The 8,321-nt window shown below is 55.3% G+C and overlaps 1 pseudogene; it reads left to right on the forward strand.

The window, feature by feature from the left end:
- The window catches only part of LOC124020454, a 76,410-nt pseudogene extending 68,882 nt beyond the window's left edge, over window positions 1–7,528 (forward strand).
- Window positions 7,529–8,321: the final 793 nt, after the last annotated feature.

The raw sequence follows: 8,321 nt of genomic DNA on the forward strand, positions 1-8,321 counted from the left end.
TGTCCTCCTGTCCTCCTCTCTTCCTGTTCTCCCCCCTGTTCTCCTCCTGTCCTCCTCTCCCCCTGTTCTCCTCCTGTCCTCTTCTCCTCCTGTCCTCTCCTCCTGTCCTCCTGTCCTCCTCTCTTCCTGTTCTCCCCCCTGTTCTCCTCCTGTCCTCCTCTCCTCCTGTTCTCCCCTCCTCTCCTCCTGTTCTCTCCTCCTGTCCTCCTCTCCTCCTGTTCTTCTGTCCTCTCCTCCTGTCCTCCTCTCTTCCTTTTCTCCCCTCCTGTTCTCCTCCTGTCCTCCTCTCCTCCTGTTCTCTCCTCCTGTTCTCCCCTCCTCTCCTCCTGTTCTCTCCTCCTGTCCTCCTGTCCTCCTCTCCTCCTGTCCTCTCCTCCTGTTCTCCTGTCCTCTCCTCCTGTCCTCTCCTCCAGTCCTCTCCTCCTGTTCTCCCCTCCTATCCTCCTGTTCTCCCCTCCTCTCCTCCTGTCCTCTCCTCCTGTTCTCCCCTCCTCCTGTCCTCTCCTCCTGTCCTCCTGTCCTCATCTCTTCCTGTTCTCCCCTCCTGTTCTCCTCCTGTCCTCCTCCCTCCTGTTCTCCCCTCCTGTTCTCCTCATGTCCTCGTCCCCTCCTGTTCTCCCCTCCTCTCCTCCTGTTCTCTCCTCCTGTCCTCCTCTCCTCCTGTCCTCCTGTCCTCTTCTCCTCCTGTCCTCTCCTCCTGTCCTCCTGTCCTCCTCTCTTCCTGTTCTCCCCCTGTTCTCCTCCTGTCCTCCTCTCCTCCTGTCCTCTCCTCCTGTCCTCCTGTCCTCCTCTCTTCCTGTTCTCCCCCCTGTTCTCCTCCTGTCCTCCTCTCCCCTGTTCTCCTCCTGTCCTCTTCTCCTCCTGTCCTCTCCTCCTGTCCTCCTGTCCTCCTCTCTTCCTGTTCTCCCCCCTGTTCTCCTCCTGTCCTCCTCTCCTCCTGTTCTCCCCTCCTCTCCTCCTGTTCACTCCTCCTGTCCTCCTCTCCTCCTGTTCTTCTGTCCTCTCCTCCTGTCCTCCTCTCTTCCTTTTCTCCCCTCCTGTTCTCCTCCTGTCCTCCTCTCCTCCTGTTCTCTCCTCCTGTCCTCCTGTCCTCCTCTCCTCCTGTTCTCCCCTCCTCACCTCCTGTTCTCCTGTCCTCTCCTCCTGTTCTCCCTTCCTCTCCTCCTGTTCTCCCCTCCTATCTTCCTGACCTCTCGTCCTCTCCTCATGTCCTCTCCTCCTGTCCTCTCTTTGTCTTCTCCTGTCCTCTCCTCCTCTCCTCCTGTCTTTTCCTCCTGTCTTCTCCTCCTGTTCTCTTCTCCTGTCCTCTCCTCCTGTTCTCTCCTCCTGTCCTCTCCTCCTGTCCTCTCCTCCTGTTCTCCTGTCCTCTCCTCCTGTCCTCCTCTCCTCCTGTCCTCTCCTCCTGTCCTCTCCTCCTGTTCTCCTGTCCTCTCCTCCTCTCCTCCCCTCCTCTCCTCCTGTCCTCCTCTCCACCTGTCCTCTCCTCCTCTCCTCCTGTCCTCTCCTCCTGTCCTCCTCTCCACCTGTCCTCTCCTCCTCTCCTCCTGTCCTCTCCTCCTGTCCTCCTCTCCTCCTGTACTCTCCTCCTGTTCTCCTGTCCTCTCCTCCTGTTCTCCTGTCCTCTCCTCCTCTCCTCCCCTCCTCTCCTCGTGTCCTCCTCTCCACCTGTCCTCTCCTCCTGTTCTCCTGTCCTCTCCTCCTGTTCTCCGCTCCTCTCCCCCTGTCCTCTCCTCCTGTCCTCCTCTCCTCCTGTCCTCTCCTCCTCTCCTCCTGTCCTCTCCTCCTGTTCTCCTGTCCTCTCCTCCTGTCCTCCTCTCCTCCTGTCCTCTCCTCCTCTCCTCCTGTCCTCTCCTCCTGTTCTCCTGTCCTCTCCTCCTGTCCTCCTCTCCTCCTGTTCTCCCCTCCTCTACTCCTGTTCCCCGCTCCTCTCCTCCTGTCCTCTCCTCCTGTCCTCTCCTCCTGTTCTCCTGTCCTCTCCTCCTGTTCTCCCCTCCTCTCCTCCTGTTCTCCTGTCCTCTCCTCCTGTTTCCCCTCCTCACCTCCTGTTCTCCTGTCCTCTCCTCCTGTTCTCCTGTCCTCTCCTCCTGTTCTCCTGTCCTCCCCTCCTGTTCTCCTGTCCTCTCCTCCTGTTCTCCTGTTCTCTCCTCCTGTTCTCCCCTCCTCTCCTCCTGTTCTCCCCTCCTCACCTCCTGTTCTCCTGTCCTCTCCTCCTCTCCTCCTGTCTTCCTCTCCTCCTGTCCTCTCCTACTCTCCTCCTGTCCTCTCCTCCTGTCCTCTCCTCCTCTCCTCCTGTCCTCTCCTCCTGTTCTCCTGTCCTCTCCTCCTGTTCTCCCCTCCTCTACTCCTGTTCTCCGCTCCTCTCCTCCTGTCCTCTCCTCCTGTTCTCCCCTCCTCTACTCCTGTTCTCCGCTCCTCTCCTCCTGTCCTCTCCTCCTCTCCTCCTGTCCTCTCCTCCTGTTCTCCCCTCCTCTCCTCCTGTCCTCTCCTCCTCTCCTCCTGTCCTCTCCTCCTCTCCTCCTGTCCTCTCCTCCTGTCCTCTCCTCCTGTCCTCTCCTCCTCTCCTCCTGTCCTCTCCTCCTGTTCTCCTGTCCTCTCCCCCTGTCCTCTCCTCCTGTCCTCTCCTCCTCTCCTCCTGTCCTCTCCTCCTGTTCTCCTGTCCTCTCCTCATGTCCTCCTCTCCTCCTGTCCTCTCCTCCTTTTCTCCTGTCCTCCTGTCCTCCTCTCCTCCTGTCCTCTCCTCCTCACCTCCTGTCCTCTCCTCCTTTTCTCCTGTCCTCTCCTCCTGTTCTCCCCTCCTCACCTCCTGTTCTCCTGTCCTCTCCTCCTCTCCTCCTGTCTTCCTCTCCTCCTCACCTCCTGTTCTCCTGTCCTCTCCTCCTCTCCTCCTGTCTTCCTCTCCTCCTCTCCTCCTGTCCTCTCCTCCTCACCTCCTGTCCTCTCCTCCTTTTCTCCTGTCCTCTCCTCCTGTTCTCCCCTCCTCACCTCCTGTTCTCCTGTCCTCTCCTCCTCTCCCCCTTTCCTCTCCCCTGTCCTCTCCTCCTGTCCTCTCCTACTCTCCTCCTGTCCTCTCCTCCTGTCCTCTCCTCCTCGCCTCCTGTCCTCTCCTCCTGTTCTCCTGTCCTCTCCTCCTGTTCTCCCCTCCTCTACTCCTGTTCTCCGCTCCTCTCCTCCTGTCCTCTCCTCCTCTCCTCCTGTCCTCTCCTCCTGTTCTCCCCTCCTCTCCTCCTGTCCTCTCCTCCTCTCCTCCTGTCCTCTCCTCCTCTCCTCCTGTCCTCTCCTCCTGTCCTCTCCTCCTCTCCTCCTCTCCTCCTGTCCTCTCCTCCTGTTCTCCTGTCCTCTCCCCCTGTCCTCTCCTCCTGTCCTCTCCTCCTCTCCTCCTGTCCTCTCCTCCTCTCCTCCTGTCCTCTCCTCCTGTTCTCCTGTCCTCTCCTCATGTCCTCCTCTCCTCCTGTCCTCTCCTCCTCTCCTCCTGTCCTCTCCTCCTGTCCTCTTCTCCTCTCCTCCTCTCCTCCTGTCCTCTCCTCCTCTCCTCCTGTCCTCTCCTCCTGTTCCTCTGTCCTCTCCTCATGTCCTCCTCTCCTCCTGTCCTCTCCTCCTCTCCTCCTGTCCTCTCCTCCTGTCCTCTCCTCCTGTCCTCTCCTCCTGTCCTCTCCTCCTGTCCTCTCCTCCTCTCCTCCTGTTCTCTCCTCCTCTCCTCCTGTCCTCCTCTCCTCCTGTCCTCTCCTCCTGTTCTCCCCTCCTCTCCTCCTCCCCTGTCCTCCCTCCTCTCCTCCTGTCCTCTCCTCCTCTCCTCCTGTCCTCTCCTCCTGTCCTCTCCTCCTCTCCTCCTCTCCTCCTGTCCTCTCCTCCTGTTCTCCTGTCCTCTCCCCCTGTCCTCTCCTCCTGTCCTCTCCTCCTCTCCTCCTGTCCTCTCCTCCTGTTCTCCTGTCCTCTCCTCATGTCCTCCTCTCCTCCTGTCCTCTCCTCCTCTCCTCCTGTCCTCTCCTCCTGTCCTCTTCTCCTCTCCTCCTCTCCTCCTGTCCTCTCCTCCTCTCCTCCTGTCCTCTCCTCCTGTTCCTCTGTCCTCTCCTCATGTCCTCCTCTCCTCCTGTCCTCTCCTCCTCTCCTCCTGTCCTCTCCTCCTGTCCTCTCCTCCTGTCCTCTCCTCCTGTCCTCTCCTCCTCTCCTCCTGTTCTCTCCTCCTCTCCCCTGTCTTCTCCCCCTGTCCTCTCCTCCTCTCCTCCTGTTCTCTCCTCCTCTCCTCCTGTCCTCCTCTCCTCCTGTCCTCTCCTCCTCTCCCCCTGTCTTCTCCCCCTGTCCTCTCCTCCTGTCCTCTCCTCCTCTCCTCCTGTTCTCCTGTCCTCTCCTCCTGTCCTCCTCTCCTCCTGTCCTCTCCTCCTCTCCTCCTGCCCTCTCCTCCTCTCCTCCTGTCCTCTCCTCCTGTTCTCCTGTCCTCTCCTCCTGTTCTCCCCTCCTCTACTCCTGTTCTCCGATCTTCTCCCCCTGTCCTCTCCACCTGTCCTTCCCTTCATCTGCACTTATGTGACAAACAAAACACAGGACAGGTGAAACCAAAATGGTGAAACTCCCTCAAGCCAATGACTACACCCATCCAGTGCCTTCAAATCCATGACAGCAAGTACACAAGGAGAGGACCTCAAGGTGAAGGGGTCCGTGGTTCACCTCCACGGGGATAAACCTCATTACCTAGCAACAGCATGCCCTACTCTGTCTGCCCCGAGGGCCTGGCAATCTCTCTCACCAATGGACGTGTGTGTATGTGGTGAGGATAGAAGTGTGTGTGTGTGTGTGTGTGTGTGTGTGTGTGTGTGTGTGTGTGTGTGTGTGTGTGTGTGTGTGTGTGTGTGTGTGTGTGTGTGTGTGTGTGTGTGTGTGTGTGTGTGTGTGTGTGTGTGTGTGTGTGTGTGTGTGTGTGTGTGTGTGTGTGTGCTCCAATCTATATTCACCAGCATACCCGATGACGTGGATCCCCATTAGTTCCTGTCAAGGCAGCAGCTACTCTTCCTGGGGTTTATTATGGATCCACATTAGTTCCTGTCAAGGCAGCAGCTACTCTTCCTGGGGTTTATTATGGATCCCCATTAGTTCCTGTCAATGCAGCAGCTACTCTTCCTGGGGTTTATTATGGATCCCCATTAGTTCCTGTCAATGCAGCAGCTACTCTTCCTGGGGTTTATTATGGATCCCCATTAGTTCCTGTCAAGGCAGCAGCTACTCTTCCTGGGGTTTATTATGGATCCCCATTAGTTCCTGTCAAGGCAGCAGCTACTCTTCCTGGGGTTTATTGTGGATCCCCATTAGTTCCTGCCAAGGCAGCAGCTACTCTTCCTGGGGTTTATTATGGATCCCATTAGTTCCTGTCAAGGCAGCAGCTACTCTTCCTGGGGTTTATTAAGGATCCCCATTAGTTCCTGCCAAGGCAGCAGCTACTCTTCCTGGGGTTTATTATGGATCCCCATTAGTTCCTGTCAAGGCAGCAGCTACTCTTCCTGGGGTTTATTATGGATCCCCATTAGTTCCTGTCAAGGCAGCAGCTACTCTTCCTGGGGTTTATTATGGATCCCCATTAGTTCCTGTCAAGGCAGCAGCTACTCTTCCTGGGGTTTATTATGGATCCCCATTAGTTCCTGCCAAGGCAGCAGCTACTCTTCCTGGGGTTTATTATGGATCCCCATTAGTTCCTGTCAAGGCAGCAGCTACTCTTCCTGGGGTTTATTATGGATCCCCATTAGTTCCTGCCAAGGCAGCAGCTACTCTTCCTGGGGTTTATTATGGATCCCCATTAGTTCCTGTCAAGACAGCAGCTACTCTTCCTGGGGTTTATTATGGATCCCCATTAGTTCCTGTCAAGGCAGCAGCTACTCTTCCTGGGGTTTATTATGGATCCCCATTAGTTCCTGCCAGGACAGCAGCTACTCTTCCTGGGGTTTATTATGGATTCCCATTAGTTCCTGTCAAGGCAGCAGCTACTCTTCCTGGGGTTTATTATGGATCCCCATTAGTTCCTGCCAAGGCAGCAGCTACTCTTCCTGGGGTTTATTATGGATCCCCATTAGTTCCTGTCAAGACAGCAGCTACTCTTCCTGGGGTTTATTATGGATCCCCATTAGTTCCTGTCAAGGCAGCAGCTACTCTTCCTGGGGTTTATTATGGATCCCCATTAGTTCCTGCCAGGACAGCAGCTACTCTTCCTGGGGTTTATTATGGATTCCCATTAGTTCCTGCCAAGGCAGCAGCTACTCTTCCTGTGGTTTATTATGGATCCCCATTAGTTCCTGCCAAGGCAGCAGCTACTCTTCCTGGGGTTTATTATGGATCCCCATTAGTTCCTGTCAAGGCAGCAGCTACTCTTCCTGGGGTTTATTATGGATCCCCATTAGTTCCTGCCAAGGCAGCAGCTACTCTTCCTGGGGTTTATTATGGATCCCCATTAGTTCCTGCCAAGGCAGCAGCTACTCTTCCTGGGGTTTATTATGGATCCCCATTAGTTCCTGCCAAGGCAGCAGCTACTCTTCCTGGGGTTTATTATGGATCCCCATTAGTTCCTGCCAAGGCAGCAGCTACTCTTCCTGGGGTTTATTATGGATCCCCATTAGTTCCTGTCAAGGCAGCAGCTACTCTTCCTGGGGTTTATTAAGGATCCCCATTAGTTCCTGCCAAGGCAGCAGCTACTCTTCCTGGGGTTTACACAATAATGTCTTTCTGAGGATGATGTTTACAATAATGTCTTTCTGAGGATGATGTGTAGGATAATGTGTAGGATCATGTCTTTCTGAGGATGATGTGTAGAATAATGTCTGATACAATTAGATTTCATTCAAACTGTATATGCAACTAACCAACTAACTCACACCTCTCCTCTCTCCCCCTCTCTCCTCTCTCCCCTCTCTCCCCCTCTCTCCCCTACCTCCTCCCCTCTCTCCCCCTCTCCCCCTCTCTCCCCCTCCTCCCTCCTCTCTCCCCTAACTCCTCCCCCTCCTCCCTCCTCTCTCCCCCTCCCCCCTCCCTCCTCTCTCCCCTCCCCTCTCTCCCCTACCTCCTCCCCTCTCTCCCCCTCTCTCCCCCCTCCTCCCTCCCCCCTCCTCCCTCCCTCAAGTGTACGGCCACAACATGAAGAGCAGTAATGATTTTGTGGGGAGGATCGTGATTGGCCAGTTCTCCACGGGTCCCCCTGAGACCTCCCACTGGCGCCACCTGTTGGCCAGTCAGAGAACTCCGGTTGAACAGTGGCACAGCCTGCGCTCACGGGCAGAGTGTGACCGCGTCTCCCCCGCCTCGCTGGAGGTCACATGATAGAGCTGGAGAGGGATCAGGAGTTAGAGGTTAAGGGTCAGAGGTCAGGAGGAGAGGTATAAGCTCAAAGGGTTGAGGTACACAGTAGGAAAGAGGAAGATGAAAGGGGGTCATGAGTTAGAGGTTAGAGGTCGGGGTTTGATGTCAGGGAGGTGAGAAAAGGGGGTTAGAGGAGAGAGAAGGAGAGAGAGAGAGAGAGAGAGAGAGAGAGAGAGAGAGAGAGAGAGAGAGAGAGAGAGAGAGAGAGAGAGAGAGAGAGAGAGAGAGAGAGAGAGAGAGAGAGACGGAGAGAGAGACACGGAGAGAGAGAGAGACACAGGGAGAGAAGAGAGAGGGACACAGAGAGAGAAGAGAGAGGGACACAGAGAGAGAGAAAGAGGGAGAGAGAGAGATAGATAGAGAGAGGGACACAGAGAGAGAAGAGAGAGGGACACAGAGAGAAGAGAGAGGGACACAGAGAGAGAGAGAGGGAGAGAGAGAGAGAGAGAGATAGATAGATAGATAGATAGATAGATAGATAGATAGATAGATAGATAGATAGATAGATAGATAGATAGATAGATAGACACAGGGAGAGGGACACAGAGAGAGAAGAGAGAGGGACACAGAGAGAGAAGAGAGAGGGACACAGAGAGAGAAGAGAGAGGGACACAGAGAGAGAGAAAGAGGGAGAGAGAGAGAGATAGATAGATAGAGAGACACAGGGAGAGGGACACAGAGAGAGAAGAGAGAGGGACACAGAGAGTGAGGGAGAGAAGCAAGGGGAGACAGAGGTCAGGGTTAAGGCCACCAGCAGGGCCGGATTAAGAAATCATAGGCCGTGGCTTAGACATTGCTCAAATTTTAATAGTAAAGACGTCATTTAACTGTAAAAATATATATTTGTCTCAGCCCGGGCCCCAGGCCTATGGTTGGAGGTTCCAGTAAATCATTTAAAAAATATATATACATTTCTATTTTTCTCGGCCTCAAGGGCCTCGGGGCTTCAGGCCCTGCATTAATCAGGCCCTGCATTAACCAGGCCCTGT

Source organism: Oncorhynchus gorbuscha, unplaced genomic scaffold (genome assembly GCF_021184085.1).
Source record: "Oncorhynchus gorbuscha isolate QuinsamMale2020 ecotype Even-year unplaced genomic scaffold, OgorEven_v1.0 Un_scaffold_821, whole genome shotgun sequence".
Taxonomy (NCBI): Eukaryota; Metazoa; Chordata; class Actinopteri; order Salmoniformes; family Salmonidae; genus Oncorhynchus; species Oncorhynchus gorbuscha.